At 43.0% G+C, this 18,373-nt stretch overlaps 1 protein-coding gene across 1 annotated transcript in view; it reads left to right on the top strand.

Annotated features, from left to right (window-relative positions):
• The first annotated feature begins 881 nt into the window (after positions 1-881).
• The window catches only part of Ptpn3 (protein tyrosine phosphatase, non-receptor type 3), a 163,529-nt gene continuing 146,037 nt past the window's right edge, over positions 882-18,373 (top strand). Inside the window, exon 1 of the mRNA XM_004638079.2 lies at positions 882-903. The gene's annotated coding sequence lies outside the window, so the exon portion shown is untranslated. The remainder of the gene's footprint in view (positions 904-18,373) is intronic.

The raw sequence follows: 18,373 nt of genomic DNA, 5'->3' as shown, positions 1-18,373 counted from the left end.
CAGTGAATGAGTGAGTGAATGAACGTCCGGAGGGGGGTTCTGCCGCCACAAGACCTTGGTGGAGCGGCCTTGGCTGCTCTCCAAGGAAGGCAATAATTACTAAAAAGAGATCTGCTTTCTAGTCCTCGCTTGGCCACTTAGTATCTTAGTGCTTCTCGGAGCAGGTTGCAGACCTCGGTTTGCTTATCTGTGTAATGGAGATAATGATACCCGTTCTGCGCTTCTTGTAATGGGATCAGGGGGCTTAAATGAGATAATATATGGGAAGGAACTTTATCTGTGTCTAAATTAAGGGTGTGGGGACCGCCTCTCTCTAGAGGTCTGTGAACTCAAACAACCGAAGTACTAGGGCCTCTTTCTTCTCTGCCAACCTTTTTTTCCACGACTGGCGAGGACCTGAGGAAGCAGTCCCTGGAAGCCCAGGGAGAGTAGCCGGGGTTACACGCTCCGCATCCGAGGAGCAACTCCACAGGACACAAAACAAACCTGAGCTCGTTGTGAAACAGTCTGCTATGCTACAACAAATTAAGCTCCGGGGGAGTGTTCCTGTAAAACACGTCCTGCGCTGCACACTGCTATTAAGGGCGGGTGGCCACGGGGAGGAATCAATTAACACTCTGACACATCCCAGTGGAGGTCGGAGACCTGTTCGGCCGGTTTCTCCCCCCGCGGAAAATAATCATGTTGCCTTAGACGTTGGAAGCTGATCGAGGCAAGATTTCGGAGACAAGTCCTGAGGTTTACAAGGCAGACTTCGGCTTTTCTAAATCGTTTCTGAAGAGCTATTTAAAAAGGATTACGGCTCTGGAATCCCCCAGCGGCGCAGCGGCGGCGGCGGCGGCGGCAGCATCATGGTGGAGCAAGAGGGGTCGTCGTCCTCGCACGGGGTCTCCCTGGAGAACTGTAAGTCCGCCGAAACGCGCGTGCCATTTCTTGGCGCCGAGACTGTGGTGTTGGTGTGCACATCTTGAAGCAAAAGCAAATGCTAAGGAAGTGAAATCGCGGGTATTAAAACAAGATCTTTTTTTTTTTTTTTTTTTTTTTTTTATCATTAGGCTGCAGTGCAAAAAGAGCAGGCATCCAAAACTCTCTTTGAGAAAGAAGTTCTAGGATTTTCAGAAAAGCCTCACTAAAAAGTGGGCGGGAGGTTAATACGGGAATAGCAGTACTATTAGTCTCCGCGCGGCGTAAGCTGCGTTTCTCTGCCAGCAAGTGGGAATGTTAACGAGGACCTGGGGGTTTGGGGCTAATTCAGACATCTGTGTAAACCATCTTTTGATCTCCTTGCGTACAATAAATTCTGTCTTTCAATCTGAATAAACAAAATATTCTGAGGCGCAGACAGTGTATTTCCAGAATTGGCGCCTGCAGGTGAGCTTCAGCCGAGATAACCACGCAGGACCGCAGGAAGGACGGCAGGAAGCCACGCTCAGCAAGGACCGCAGAGGAGTAGGGCTCGCCTGCGCCTTCCGCGCGGCCGGAGATGCCTTGTGGGACTCAGCTAAGCCCCGGGTCTGCAGACTAATTCGGAAGCAAAGAACTAGGGAGAAAAGACAGCGTCGGGGTGGAGTAGAAAGGTCGTATTTTCAAGACAGTTCCTGAGGAGAGAGGGAGACAGAGCAAGGAAAGGTGCCCAGAGAGTGAAGACAGGACCAGGCCTGCCCATTCCTGCGCGGGCCTCTGGCCTGAACAGGATGTGTTCTCATGGGGCAGGAATCCCTTCAGCTAGGAGAATACAAATATTGGGGATTTCTGGTCATGAAATGTGCTGGAAATAGCTTTCACTTTAAATGTAAGATATTCAGAAGCAGGTTGGAAAAGCCCTGGTCAGCCAAAGAGCCTACTTACTATAATTTTTTCAAAATACTTTTTTTAATTCTCTTCCTACATTGCTTTTCTGTCTCTCTCTCTCTCTCTCTCTCTCTCTCTCTCTCTCTCTCTCTCGAAGCATGGAACCCAGAGCTTGTGCATGCTAGGCAAGAACTCGACTGCTGAACTACAACCTCCCACCCTTATGTTGGTTGTTCTTTAAATCCTCATTTCCTCCTCTTCTGCTTGGGGAAAAAAATATTTTTCTGAGGCCTAGTATGTGCTTGGTAATGCTTTCTTCATAGTTGTGAAACAAGAGCCTCTCAGACCCACTGAGAGAAGCTCAGAAAATCCGGGACCTAGGAGTCCTGCTGAGGAATGTGGGGCTTCATGTTGGAGTGTCCGCCAGGCCCCTGCCAGGCACAGGGGCCCTCGGATTCACTCCCCCTCAGATGCACTCTCCAGTCCAGCCGCAGCAGGCTTTCACTCCTGAGTTCACATGGGGAAACAATGCTCTCGATACTTAAAGCAAACAAAAACATTGACTATTAAATATTCAATAAAAACGCTGACTATTAAAATAGTCAATAAAAATGTTTGACAAGGCTGGCCAAATAGCTCAGCAGACTAAAGCACCTGCTTAGACAGGCACAGGAACTGATGTTCGATCCCCAGCATGTGGTGCCAGCCCTTCCCCTGGGACACACTGAGAGGGCGACTGAGACTGGGCATGGTGGCATGCGCCTGTAATCCTAGGGCTTAAGAAGCTGCAAACAGGAGGATCAGTACAAGTGTGAGCTGTGTAGTGAGACCCTGTAGACCCTGTACTAAATACAGAAAAAAATGTTTGACAAAAGGGTTAGAATTTAATTTCCTGGATAATCATAATGAGCTACTCAAAGGTAAACTAAAAGTGCAGGCAGGAACACGGATAACTAGCTCTCCGCCGCACTGGTCTTCCTTTCTCTTTGCTCAAAGGAGCAGGTCAGGGCTGCTAGGCCTCATCTGCTTCCTCTCCTCGCTTCGCTTACCTCTCATGTTCCAAAGCCTCGCCACAGACGCCACGTCTTCCACAAGGACAGAACTGCACACAACCCTTTAGAGCCAACCCCATGGGCCTCTTCTGAGTGTCACCTCTGTGCCCCCTGTGGCAAGTACTGCAGACTCACACATGCATGTAAGACACGCAGTATGTATGCTGCCCCTGAGTATGCATACAAACTAGTATACTAAAGGCATTTTATAATTGTACTACGACAGAGATTATTTTATTTTATAGTAGTGGGAATTGAGCCACCTGAGATACATTTCCAGCCCCTTTGGGTTTATATATTGAGAGAGGGCCTCACTAAGTAACTAAATTACCTAGGCTGGGCTTGAACTTGTGATCCTCCTGCCTCAACCTCCCAGAGTGCTGGGATTATGAAATTTTCTTGAATGAGGTGTGTTAGTGAAATACAAAATGGAAGAAAGGATAACAGCTTGGTGATTCCTCAAAACATTTAACACAGGGCTGGGGAGACAGCTTAGTGGTCTAAGCACCTGCCTGACAAGTGCAAAGTCTGAGTTCAATCCCCAGTACCACATTCTGTGCTTGCCCCAGAACCCTGGGCCTGCAGTGCGGGCCTCCAAAAGCAGGTGTGGTGGCACATGCCTGTAATCCCAGCGCTGGGGAGGCTGAAACAAGAGGATCACTATGAGTCTGAACTGCATAGCGAGACCCTGAATCAATAAACAAATTTCTTTAAAAATTTTATTTAACACAGAATTACCATGTAAACCAACAAATCTGTGTATGTAAATAGTTTATCCAAAAGAATAGAAAAAAAAAATACAGTACTCACAATAGCAAAAGGTAGAAACATCCCAAATGTCCATCAAAGGATGAATGAAAAAACAAATTGTCATATATCTGTATGGAGGAATGAATATTACTCAGCTAGGAAAAGGAATAAAGTTCTGATATGTGTTACCTACCACACGGATGAAGCTTATAAAATCTATACCAGGTGAAAGGTGAACAAAGCCACATATAGGTCGCAAATTGTATTATTCCATTTACATGATACCCAGAAGATGCAAATCCATAAAGACAGAGTACAGACTGGTGGCTGCTAGGGCAGGGGAATGACGGGGTTCTTTGGGAGAAATGACAAAGTTCTGAAACAAGATAGCAGCGGTACAGTAGCCACACAGCGCTGCGCATGTATTAAATGCCGCGGAATTGCTCTCCTTAAATAATTCATTTTACAATATGTGAATTTCACTTTGATCCTCAAAAGTGAGAGAATGAGAGGAGGAAGTGGGAGTCCCTGAGGAAGCTGCATGCAAGCCAGGAAGCTTGCTGGGAGGATGAGCCGAGGGCCAGGTCTCGGAAACCTGAGATGTCTTTGGGCTTTCTGGGAGGCGCGTGGTCCTCACCAAGGGTCTTCAGCGGGAGTCCGACGTCATCAGGTCTGCATTTTAAATAGGACTCTTGGAGTGGGCCCGGACGACACTGGGAAGGCGTCCGGATCCATGAAAGCAGCACACGGAATCTGCGGCCCCTGGGAGGGGTCTTCGAGGCTGTGCCAGATATAAAAAGCCCAATCATGTTTCAGAGAAGTCCTTGGAAATACCGCGTTAACTTCAGTTGGATGGAAAGCAGGAGCCACCGCTCCTTTAAATGAATCTTTCAAAGTGCTTAAGCCCATCTCTTTTCCACATGCTATCAGATTTGGCATTTAACAAACTTTTTAAGGTAAAATTAACCGACTTCCTGTCCCCGGGAAGATTACTTATGAAGACCTGTTCTTGGGCAAATATAGTACCAAGGAAGCAAACCTATTTTGATTAAAGCAAATTTCAATCTGCAACTAGGTTTGAAAAAGTTTCTGTGGGACACAGTTAATATATTTATGTCAAGAATACCACACACTGTGGTTGGGTTAAGGTAGCCAATGAATTACTTGATAAAGGATAAAAATTTGTATGAAGCCAGAAGTGCAAATCTTACCTGCTCGCTATTTATTTAAGAGTTAAGTTCAATGGCACCTTTCAGAACCCGATAGAACCATCAATCAGACTTTAGAGAAATTCAAAGGCCTCGGTCCTATAGCGGGCCAGTCTGCCAATGAGCTTCCCCTTCCTTGTCTGTCCAGAGTCACCAACCTTTCCCAGTGCTAAAACTAAATCACTTGAGCACCCAGCTTTCATTTCCACCAAAGCTTCTTCCAAAAGCCCTGCTTGGATGCAGGATCAGTTTCATTGAAGGAGTGAAAAATAATGACAGCAGTGAAGAAGAGAAAGAAAAACGGGCATCATTTGGTATCTGTGGACCAAAAGAAGTCAGTCACCCCTCCATACCCACAGGCTCCTTATCCTCAGCTCCTTTTCCTCGGGGTCCTCATGTTCTGGATCTGTGGATTTCATATCTGCAAATTTAATGAACCACAGGCTGAGAATTTTTTTTTTCTAATGTATTTGGTTGTTGCAGGGTCTCACTACTCAGCTCCAACTCGTGATCCTCCTGTTTTCAGCCTCCCCAGCATTGGAATTACAGGCATGTACCACCACACCTGATCTCAGTGGCTGGCTCAGCATGCCCAGGGGTGGGGCCAGCACAGCATGTGGTGCCAGGGATTGAACCCCACTCCCTGTGCTTGCCAAAGCAGGCACTTAGTACACTGTGTTATCTCACCAGCCCAAGAATATTTTAAAATGTATCTGTACTGAATATGTGCAGACATTTTTCTTGTCATTAGTTCTTAAACAATACAGTATAGCAATTACATTATATTAGGAATTATAAGTAATGTAGAGATGGTTTAAGGCATGTGATCAGATTACATAGGTTAGATGCACATTCAAAACCAAATTTATAAGAGGGAGTTGAGCATCCATGAATTTTGGTATCCAATGGAGAGGCCTGGACCCAGGGATACCAGCAACAGCATTCAGTGAGCAAGAATTCATTTCAAATGAGTGTTCAGATTCTCAATTCTAAACATGCAGCATGACAATGGAACTTTTCAGGCAGGCTGCAGGACAATTTTTTTATCATCCAAATCATTCACTGAACAAATGTGGATGAGGTCCTACTGTGTGTCTAGATGAGGTTCTACTGTGTGTCAGGCTGAGGATCAGGGCTGGGATCCAGGGATGATGGTGTGCTGGCCAGGCTGGCCTTGGAATGCTCACAAGCACAGGCCAAAGGGGAGGAGATGAGTGGGCGGCAGCTCACGATTATGAGGCACAGAGAACAGTAAGAGGTTGGGCTTCAGAGCACCAGGGATTTGGGCCTATCATCTGGATCTCGCAACAAGACCTCCAAGTGGGTGTTGCTATCCCCACTTTGGTTGAAGCTTGAAGAGTTTAACGGATGCTGTGCTGGCCCTGCCCCTGGGACACGCTGAGCCAATGATTGAGACTGGGCATGGTAGTACACCCCTGTAATTCCAGTACTTGGGATGCTGAAAAACAGGAAGGATCACTATGTCCGGATCTGTGTAGTGAGACCCTGTAGACTCTGTACTAAATACATTTTTTGAAAAAAGCTTATGGGATTTACCCAAGCTACCCAGCAGAGGCACCATGTAAATAAGACTTTGAGCAAGGCCCGCTTGACTTCAAAAACTCTTCCAATTCTGCTGTTCCCAAGTACCTTTCAGTGTGATCAGGGTTAAAATCAAGGTCATTCTGATTTCTAATCTTACTCTGGATCACCTTAACATTTCATCGGCTAACAGCTGTATCTTCTCTCTGAACAGATAGCAAAAGTGATAGGTTTAAAACATTTGTGCTAATGCAGGAGGCATAAGGGAAATTTAGATATTTTACATTAATAGCAGACATTTGTAAGCTACGATCAGGGATTGGATTGACATGGCGTACAGAGATGAAAACATCAGGAGAATCTTCAGGGCATTCAAGCTGGAGGTGATTTCTTAGATAAAGCACCAAAGATATAAGTAACAAAAGAAAAATAGGCATTGGACTTCATCAAAATGAAAAACATTTATGTATTCATCAAAGGATGCTACACTGGATAAAAAGAGGAACCTACAGAATGAGAGAAAATATATGCGTATACATATCTAAGTCACCAACATCCAGAATATATAGAGAGAATTCTTAGTACTTAGTAACAAAAAATAACCCAATTCAAAATGAGCCAAGTACTAGAACAGACATTTCCCTAACAAAGATACACAAATGGCCACAAGCACATGAAGAGATGCTCAACATCGCTGATCCCCAGGGAAACAACTCAACAGCATAGAGAGATACAGTGGCAGACTCACTGAAGAAGGAAAAATGGCTAGTGAAGGATGCAGAGTAAATGGAATCCTTATGCTGAAGGGAACATAAAATGATAACAGCTGCACTGAGACACAGTATGGCAGTTTTTCCAAAAGTTAAAAATAAGAATCAAGCACAGTGGTGTTTGCTTGTTATCCGGGTACTCTAGGAGGTTGAAGCAGATGATTACAAGCTGGAGCCCAGCCTAGGCAACTTAGTGAGACTGTGTCTCAAAATTAAATGAACAAAAAGAAAGAAAGAAAGAAAGAAAGAAAGAAAGAAAGAAAGAAAGAAAGAAAGAAAGAAAGAAAGAAAGAAAAATATATATAGGCTGGAATGTAGTTCAATGTGAAAGCACTGGGTTCAATATATATGTTCAAGCAATTCCATTTCTGTCATTATAGCCAAAAGAACTGAAAGTAGGGACATAAAGCTGTGTTGGGAAACCCAGGTTCATAGCAGTATTATTTACAATAGCCAAAATATTAAGCTAAACCAAATATCTATTGACAGGTAAGTGGATATTTAAAATATAGCATCTGAGGGCCGGGGAGATAGCTCAGTAGAATAAGTGCTTGCTTGGCAAGTGCAAGGTCCTGAGTTCAATGCCCAGTACTGCAAAAATAAATAAATAAATAAAATATAGTATCTGTATACCATATACTATATTATATGCATACATATATTGTATATATAATACATGTACATAGTATGTGTACATAGTATATGTACCACAGAATAATATTCAAACTTTATAATGAAGAAAATTCTGACACATGCTACAATACAGTGAGCCTTAAAAACATTACCCCAAGTGAGATCACTCAGACACTAATGGATAAGTACGGTATGGTTCCACTCATAAAAGATACTTAGAATGGTGAAATTTATAGAGATAGAAAGTAGAATGCTAGGGGCCAGGCAGATGGCTCAGTGGAATAAGTGCTTCCTTGGCAAGTGCAAGAGCCTGAGTTCAATCCCCAGTTCCGCCAAAAAAAAAAAAAAAGAAAGAAAGAAAGAAAGTAGAATGCTGATTGCTGGGGGCCTGCAGGATGGAGAAAGAGGGTAAGATGTGGTTTAGCAGGCACAGAATGTCTGCTTGGGATGATGAGGATGTTCTGGGGATGAGTAGCAGTTAGTGGTAATCATTGTACAGCAATGTGATTGTATTTAAGGTACTGAACTATAACTTACGAATGGTTAGGATGGTAAGTGTGATGTTAAGTAAATTTTACCACCACAAAATGACAGTGATGGCATACAGAGCACATGCTTCTACTTATCTGAAGTCACCCTAAAATTCCATTTAATGTCCAAAGACTATACCCTCAAAAAATGCATTCAAGGGGGAATTGTTTGATGAAGTAAGCTTCAGCTTTGCAAGATGAGGAATTTTGGAGTTTAGCTGCATAACAATTGTGAATGTACCCGAAGATGGTGTTATGGTTCACCTGTGAATGTCCTACCAAAGCCACATGTGGCCCTATGTGGGATTTGTTCAGAGGTGGCTGAATCTAGAGGGTCTGATGCTGTGATTAAGGGTGGGTGATTACTAAATCAACCCACTGGTTGGTTTGGTACCGCCATAATCCCAGTAACGTAGATAGAGTATAAAAGGGTCAGAAAAAGCTGCAAAGGTTGCTCGCTTGCTGTGCTGCCTTCTGCCTGCCATGAACTCTTTCTCCTCCGCCACGCCCCTCTGCCACACCTCCCAGCCTCGGAGCCAGCCCACTATGAGATCCTTTCTTACCTTTTCACTAGCTACACCAGCATCTTCAAGATCTGAAACTCTGTCTTCACATTCACTTAAACGGTTTTGCAAGCTTGTGATTGAGAGTTTCATTTCCTCTATATCTCTTTGACTCTGCTTCATGCGATCTATTTCTTTCCTGTATTGCTTATTCAAGGAATCTGTCATTTTTCTAATCTCCTCTATTTTTTTTATCAATATCTTCCTTAGAAGCAGTTAGAAATTCTTTTACTGCAGTGTTTTTTTTCAGATTGGGTTTCCTGCCTATGTTTCTGTAGTTGCTTCTTTACTTCATCTGCTACGAGTTCTGAGAGTTCTTTTTTTATTTCAGAAAAGAATTGTGCTCTGATTTCCTCTATATCTTTCTGCTGTTGCTTATTTACTATCGACGCTCTTGATTCATGCATTTGAGCCGAGCTAGTGTCCTCCGCACTTGTTCTGGATGGGCACTGGGTTGCTTCCATATGTTTCTGCATTTGATTCTTTAGTGCAGATGTTATTAATTCAGGGATTTCTTTTTTCATTTCCAATCTGAGGTCTTCTATATCATTCTGAAGCTGTTTTATTTCAGAAGCTGTTGATTCATTGCTTTCAGCTGTGTGATTTCCAATTTGTTCTGTGTTAGTGTCCTCTGCACTTGTTACGGGTGGGCTTGGGTTCTGAGGTTGCATTTTGTTCCTTCTCGTCATTTTGTGTAGCACTGTCTTCTGACCTTTGTTGTAGATCTTTGCTGTAGTTATAACCTTCACACGTACTGAAGTTCAGGTGGAGCTCTACAGAGTTTGCACTTATCCAGCTGTATCTGGCTTAGGTCTGGCTGCTGTGCTCAGCTCCTTCCCGCTGCGGACCTGGGCTAGGACTGGGTCTCAGCCAGCCCACTATGGACTGAAACCTCTACAAACTATGAGCCAAATAAGCCTTCCCCTGCATTTAAATTGGGGTTTCAAGTATTTTGTTCTCAGCAACAAAGTCACTAAGACAGATGATAAAGTTTATGTTTCATATTTTACTACAATTAAACATTTTTTAAATATCTGCTAGGATACTGGAAAGTAAGAATGAGTGCTATCAAGCTGCTAGATACCATGACGAGTTTCTGTAAGGTAGAGAGCGAAAGGAATTGGACTAAAAGAGAAACAGGAGAGAAGAAACCTTAATTAGAAATACTTGTCCAAGGCCCTGCTATGAAAAAGGGTCACCGAGGAGGACAAGTGATTATCCAGGAAGTTAACTGGAACCTGCCATGGGGCAGTGATTGTTAATCTTGAGCAGGCTTGTATGTGGAGGGCAGGGTGAAGGGAAGACCACTGGGCCTGAGATGTTTCATTTCTATTAAACTCCCTGGTGAAGTTGGAGCTACTAGACCTGCATGTCCTTCCCACTCCCTTACCTATCATGAGAGACATAAAACTCAGGGGCTAAAGGAGCCACACCAAGAGCTCACGGACAGAAAACAGCCTGTATCCTTCCACAATGCCGAGAAACAGCTACTGGACTGTGTCTATAACACCTAAGATTTAAGGAATTTTTTTTCTTTAGTACAGGGTCTACAGGGTTTCATCACGTGGATCGGACTCATAGTGGTTCTCCTGTTTTGAGCCTCCCAAGCTCTGGGGTTACAGGTGTGTACCACCATGCCCAGTCTCAGTCTCTGCCTCAGCACACCCCGGGGGCAGGGCCAGAACCTCACGCGTGGGATCAAACCCAGGCCATTGAGTCTGCCTAAGCAGGCGCTTTAGTCCACTGAGCTGTCTGGCTCAGTGGAGAGATTCTTAATGGAGATTCTTAAAGTCCAAAAAGAGGGGCTGGGGAGATGGCACAGTAGAATAAGCGCTTCCCTGGCAAGAGCCTGAGTTCAATCCCCAGTTCTGAAAAAAAAAAAAAAAAAAAAAAAAGTCCAACAAGAGGAGGTAGCCAAGGATGCCCAGTTACTGTATTTGAGGAAGGACAACATCAGTGCCAAGAAAGAGAACTAATACACAAAGAGATAGAATTAGTCTACTGGGAAAATGTTAAATTTATGTAACTAATATTCTCAGCCTCTAGAGCCACATATACAAAAGAAAGGAGACATAGAAAGGAGAGGAGAGGAAGAGGAGAAAGAAGAAAATGAAGAGACTGTCATGAGCCTTCGCACACATATGTATTAATTTTTAGGCATAATATATAAGTGCATCAATTAGCAACTGTTTGTACTGTGATAACCCTTGAAATTACTACTAGATCAAAGCAAAGAGTATACCCAGCCTCCAGAAAGCTCCTTTGCCAGTCAACAGAGCCCAGTGAAACAATCATTGCTCTGCCCTCCCTCACCATAGGTCTCTTTTGCCCATGTCTAAGCCTCATATAAATGAAATAAGACATCACATACTCTGTTGTGTCAACCTTCTTTAACTCAGTTTTTGTCTGTGAAATACATCCTCCTACTACGTGTGAGGAGTGATTGGTCCTTTTCCATCAATGGTAGTGTTCTACTCATAAATGCCGTTTTGCTGTTTCCAGTTTGTTTCTTACACACAGTGCCGCCAAGCATTAGAGTGTATATGTATTTTTATGGGCATTATAACTCATCAGTCTTGGATATATATATACTTAGTGGCTTGGTTTGAACATAAAATGTACTTTAGTTTAATTCTAATATCTACCATCAAATGATTTTCCACAGTGACTATACTCACCATCCATGTATAGGGAATTCTGACTGCCTCTGTTTTTTTTGCCATAGTAGATGTTATAGTTCAATTATAATAAATGATGGGAGAGAGTTACTATGTAGTTTTAATTTGTATTAGCCTAATGAACAAGGATACGGAATACCTTTTCATATGCTGACCATTTGCATAGCCTCCTTTGTGAATTATTCTTAATAGTCTTTGGTCTATTTTCTTATTGGATTGGTCTTTTCTTATTAATTTCTAACGGTTTTTTATATATATAGTAGATATAAGTCCTTTGTCAGAGATGTGTATCACCAATATCATGTACCAATCTGACTTGACTTGTTGCTCTCATAATGATGCCTTTGATAGTAAAAATTATTCATTTTAATGAAGTAGTTTATCAAGACTTTCCCTTTATTTATACTGTTTATAGCTTATTTTGAAGCGTGCTTGGGGGCCAGGGAGATAGCTCAATAGAATAAGTGCTTGCCTGGCAAGCACAAGGGCCTAAGTTCAATCCCCGGTTCCGCAAAAAAAAAAAAACCTCTACTTGCTTCCAGAACAAGAAAATTCTACGTATCCTTTTGGCCTCTTTATTATAATTTTCTCTTTTACTTTTATATCTATGAAATCATGAACTTTTTGTGTGATGAGATAGGTCCTATTTGTTTCATTTTTCCCCTTCTTTATGTCCAATTGATCCAACCCTGCCTACTGAAAATGTACCAGGTTTCTCCACTTGCTTGCCGTAGAACATTTGCCCTGAATCACAGGATCTTAATGCATAAAACTATTGTTGCTGGACCCTTTCTTCTAGTTCTGTAATTTATCTCCCTTAATTTCTATGGCTTCATAATCAGGATATATCTGGTAGTGGAAACCCCCAATTCTGTTTATTTGCAATACTGCTTTCACTCTTTCAAGTCCTCTGCTTTCACAAAATATTTATTTATTTTGTCTCTTTGCTTTTGTTTTTTGAGGCAGAACTGTATTGTAGACTGGCCTTACACTCACAACATACCCAGGCTGGTCTTAAACACATGGCAAGCCTCCTGCCTCAGCTTCCTAAATTCTGAGATTACATGTATGTGCCACCATGCTCAGCCACATAAATTTTAAGATAAGCTCATCAATGCCTATCAAAATAAAAAGAAAACTTCCTAGATTTCTACTGAGTTTATCATAAACCTCCAAGTCAATTTGAAAAGAATTAATGTCATCAATATTGTGTCTTTCAGATCCCAGATAATGTGGTTTCTCCTTCAGTGTATTTTATTCTTGACTTTCCCGCAGTGATGTCTTACCCTTGCTGGCATACTGTTTTCTTGAATCCCTCATTAGATTTGTTCTTGCATTAGTCACCTCTTCTGTCACTGGGCACAATACCCAACAACCACATCTTGCAGGAGGAGGTATTGATTTGGCTCACATTTTCAGAGGGTTCAGTCCAGGGGCGGGTGGCTCCAAGGTAGAAACACCCCAGCTGAAGGGTCTGGTACAGCCAGGCTGCTCAGCCCATGGTGCCCAAGAAGCAGAGCAAGGAGCAGTCAGTCCCAAAGAGGAAGGGGGAGGGACTAGATACAGCACCCACAGGCCACCCAGATACATCTGGAAGTGTATCCTTCCAAGCCCATAGACCGCTCCTAAGACAATCAAGTTGACATGATCAAGCTTAACTGTCATAATTCCTAAATATTATGGGTTTTTGTTGTTACTATAAATGGTGTTTTCAAATTTTCATTTGAATCTCTTTAGTTGTTTGTTACTAGCATGCAAAAGTACAAATGAGTTTTGTATACTGACCTGGCATTTAGCTCCTTGACTAAATTTATTTATTCAGTACAGCATGTTAGATTTTCTTTACGTATATGTTGTTAGGGTCTTGTCTAGATATCCCCCAAAGCCTCATGCAGTCGTGGAGCTTTTTCAGAGGCAGCTGAATCTAGAGTGTGTGGTGCTGGAATTAAGGGTGTATGATTAGTAAATCAGTCCAGATTGTTCCAGCCTAGTTCTGGCTGTGATTAAGGGTGTGAGTGCTAGACCTGCCCCTAAGGCAATATAAGGGACAGAAAGAGTCTTGTCTCCTCTCCCTTGTTGCTTCTGTGGCCTTCTAGGCATCGTGAACCCTTTTCTCCCAGCCTCCCTGCCTTGGAGCCAGCCAGCTGTAGACTGAAACCTTTGTAAACTGGGAGCTAAGTAAACCTTTCCTCTTTGAATGTTAAGTGTTAAGCAGTTTGTCTCAGCAATGAGAAAAAGAGACTAAGACATATATGTAAAATTAACAATATCATTCATAGATACAGCTACTGGAAGGCTGAGGTAGAAGGAGGACAAATTCAAGGCCAACTGGGAAACTTAACAAGATCTTGTATCAAAATAAAAATTTAAAAAAGGGGTTGGGGATATAGCTCAATGAAAGGCCCTAAATTCAAATCTCAGTATTGAGAAGAAGAAAAAAAAAAACTATAACAAAATTTGGCAAATACATGTATTCATACACCACCAACAATATTAAACTATAGAATATTTCCATCTCCCAAAAACTTCTCTCAGTACTGTTTTGCAAAAAAAGGTGGGTGAGGACTGGCCAAAAAGCTCAGTAGATTAAAGCACCTGCAAGCAGGAGCAAAGGCTGGAGGTTCAATCCCTGGGCCTGCTGTGCCGACCCCACCCCCAGGGCGCCATGAGCTGGCGATTGAGACTGGGCGAGGTGGCATGTGCCTGTAATCCCAGCTCTTGGGAGGCTGTAAACAGGCAGATCACCACGAGTCCGATCTAGTAGTGAGACCCTGAACACCCTGTAGACCCTTCCCTAAAATACAAAAAAAAAAAAAAAAAAAAAAAAAAAAAAAAAAAAAAGTGGAGAAAGTCATATTACTAACTCTGTTTTGGACAAAGGGAAAAGCTTGAGGTTTAGCATGAGGTTACAGAATGAAGGTCCAATAGATCCTGCAGTAGGAGGATTCAGTGGTAATGCTTGTCTGGAGAGTTGCTCTTCCAACTCAGTTGTACTCAGATCAGGGAGCGAATGCTCCCAAAGTGCCACTGCCCGGCCCATTTCTGAGAGACACTGACTTGCTCCGGCCCTGATAGAGCAGACACTAGGCTCTCGCAGGTGATACTCATCTGCAACTAAGGTTGAAAATCACTGGACTTAAAGCAGGTTATCTTTGTAGGTGGATGTTAGTTTAAATTGGCAAAAGCTATATAGAAACCATCCCTAGAAAAAATTATTTAAAGGGAAAAAAAACATATTTAATTCTATCACTCTAGCACAGCAAAGACCTCAAGACTTTGTCCACATACAGATCTAATTTTCGTACAATCATATTCATTCTGATGATGCAATTTTACTTTGACTTCCTTAATTACCACCTGCTACAAACATCTTTCTTCTCTCCCTACGTAGGCAGGCAGTTTAGGTTCATGATTCCAAGCAAAGTGATGACTTGAAATTAGAAAAACCTCGGTTAGAACAGCAGCTTCTTCACGTACAAGCCTTGGGTCCTGAGCAAACTCTTTAACACACCTCAATTTCTGAGTCTGCAGTTGTTAACACAGAAACGACAGTGCCTGCCTCCCGGGTTCGTCTGAGCACTGGTGTTTGTAAGCCACAGCAACAAGACACCTGGCACCCGTCAGGCCTTCTGTGACTGGGAGCTCTTAGTGTTGGGACAAATGGGGTTATCTGTGGAAAGGAGTGACACTCTAGGACAGGACGTGCAGATGCAGGAGCTGCGAGAGGAAGGAAGAAAACTCATTCACACTGAGCAATGAGGACTCAGGCCCCCTGGGAAGTGACCTGCTGCAGGCAGTTTTGCCTGTGTTTGTGTATGCATGAGTGTACATTTGTGTGTGTGTGCTCTTCTTTGTGTAGATTAAAGAACTAGGAATCCGGGCCTACATGAGCACAATTCTAGAGAAGGGAGAACTCAGAAGCGTCCCTGGCCCATCTGTTGCAGTGGCAACACAGTTAACAGTCAGCCACAGGGGCCCTGAGAATGGAGTGTCCAGGCCAACTGAGCGCAGTTGGCTTTCTGTTGTTCCTTGAGTTTAGAAAAGCAGGCTGGGGGGCTGGGGAAATGGCTCAGTGGAATAAGTGCTTCCTTGGCAAACACAAGGGCCTGAGTTCAATCCCCTGTTCTGCAAAAAAGAAAAAGAAAAGAAAAAGAAAGAAAGAAAAAAAAAAGAAAAGAAAAGAAAAGAAAAGCAGGCTGATTCCCAGGAAGGCTGGGGGAATATTCCTAGAGGACTTGGGTTTATCATAGGATACGAGGCCCTGAAAGGTGAATAAAAATATTCTTGTGTCAGGCAGAGTAAGAATATCAAGATTTGAATAATGTAATATACAGAGACACAACTCCTGGTACTTTCATGAATTTAATTAAATCACTTAATCCTCCCAATAATCTTACAAAATAGGCATCATCACCATTTTACAGAAAAAGAAACTGAGGCACAGACCAGCTAAGTAGAGTTTCTCAAGGTCACACAGCCAATGGTAGAGTCATAAAAGAAAGCAAAACACCTGTGTACCCCAAGCAGGTGCCCTGGGGCTTATCAGCTATAACCAACTTAAAGCTGTCTTCAGGAAGGTACTGTATCCTAATCTCTCCAAGCATTCTTGATAGTATCCATCGTTATATGGAATCAAGTTTTTTGTGACTGTATCCTCTCATTTCTATTGAATTATCCTCTTCAGGATTGTTCTTTGTGAGTGGTATGACTTGGACGGAGGGTTAAGTGACTCCAGGTTATTGCTACATGTCGCCGAAATGTTGTCAAACAGACACACCAGTTTGCGATGCCACTAGCAAGATAGGAGTTTACCACTTTCACCACCACCTCAAGCAGCATAGGGGAATTATTTGTAGAGATAAATATACATTTCTCTCTTTTTTTAATGTAAAGCTACGAAGTTGGAATTTCAAAGCACCTGATTGGCTGGTGAGCTAGGTTTCTTTTCTTTTTTTTTTTTTTTAATTTTTTAAAATGTTTCATTTATTTATTTATTTATTTATTTATTTATTTATTTATTTATTTATTTAATGGTCAGCTCAGCCCACCATGGGGACGGGGCAGGCATGGCATGTGGTGCTGGGGATTGAACCGAGATCCCTCCATGCTTGCCTAAGCAAGTGCTTTAGGCCACTGAGCTATCTCGCCAGCCCCAATCTTTTTTTTTTTTGGCAGAACCAGAGATTGAACTCAGGCCCTTGAGCTTGCCAGGGAAGTGCTTATTCTAGTGAGCCATCTCCCCAGCCCCCTAGGTTTCTAAAGTTTCCCTTTATCTAAGATCTTTCCATTCACCCAGTCACTCCCCTTGAGTTGAAACTATATCTTCTATCAGACCAAGTCCTGGACTTGCTTCTACAGTATCAGGAACTCTGGGGCCTTTGTCTTTTTGTCTATAGCATGTGCCAAAATCTATAAGGTCAGGTTTTCTCTTCTGATCCCATGGAATCAGAAAGGCTTTGAGAGCAAGCTACCTGCCCTCAACGCTCTGGGAGACCAGAGTTTCCCCATTTTTAACAGGAACCTAAGACTCTTCTATTCCTTAGACAAGTTCAAGCTTACATTAAAAAAAGAGAGAAATGTATATTTATCTATACAAATGATCCCCCTTATGCTACTTGAGGTGGTGGTGAAAGTGGTAAACTCATATCTTGCTAGTGGCATCTCAAACTGGTGTGTCTGTGAAGCCTTGGAGATCTTGTTAAAATGAAGATTGATTACCTGACTCCATGAGTCAAGGGCAGGGCCTGATCATCTAATAAATGTGCTGTTGGTCTACAAACCACACTGAGAAACAGGAATCTAAGATTCCTCTATTCCTTGGACAAGTCAGGCAGAGGCCAGAAGACTGCTCCAGTTAGAACTCCCTCTCCCAGCTTGGCCAGAGTCAGGCTCCAGGACCTGGGTCTGCACAGGAGTCCAACTCTTTGACTTGCCTGTCCACACGCTGAGTGGCAAGGAACCATCCTGGGCTGCATATAGAAGATATGGTTAAGACTTCCAGTTTTTTGTATTTTAGCTTACTAAATCACCCTATAGAATAACAAAGAATGCCCACATTTGATAATTAAATCAGAAAACTTACACATGCACTTAATAATGAAACACTTCTGTCTGCACATCCCTGTGTAGGTGGGTTGAAATGCTATTGCTGATGATCACTGTGATTAACTCACTGAGTCACACAAGCGTGTGTGATGTCTGACACAGGGCATGCAAGTTGGATTTGACTGTGTGCGGCAGGCACAGGACGTGGAGGCAGCCCTGCGCTGGGAACTCCCCTACTCCACATTCTGTTGTCACCTGCAGTCTACACTCCAGCACCACACAATCAAATCATGATAAATATGACTAGAAATCACATAATAATGCTAAAGTTTTCAGTCTCGTGGGGGCAACATATCTAGCTCTCCAGGTTCATGTGTAGCCCGTAGGCCCCACTTTGGACACATCCAGTCCCTCTCCTCTCCTCTCCTGTCGTCTCCTCTCCTCTCTGTGAGCATTTATTTCTCCATCTACATAGTGAAAGAATAACACTGGAAAATAGACTCTGAGTCCTTTCTCTAGTTCTCATTTCTATCTTGAAAGTATTTAGCCCATTCATATTATTCCAACAGAGGGCTGGCGAAATAGCTCAGCAGACTAAGTGCCTGCTTAGGTAAGCACAGGAACCAGGGTTCAACCCTCAGCACCACATGCCATGCCAACACCAACCCAGGGCGTGCTGAGCCTGCCACCGAGACTGGACATGGTGGTACATACCTGTCCTCCCAGCACTGGGAAGGCTGAACAGGAGAATCACTACAAGCCCAAGCTGCAGTCCAGCTGCATAGTGAGACCCTGTACCAAATACATAAAA

The sequence above is a fragment of the Octodon degus genome, unplaced genomic scaffold (assembly GCF_000260255.1).
Source record: "Octodon degus isolate 3935 unplaced genomic scaffold, OctDeg1.0 scaffold00094, whole genome shotgun sequence".
Classification (NCBI taxonomy): Eukaryota; Metazoa; Chordata; class Mammalia; order Rodentia; family Octodontidae; genus Octodon; species Octodon degus.
Note: the sequence above shows the minus strand (reverse complement) of the source record. Positions and strands in the feature narration are given on the sequence as shown.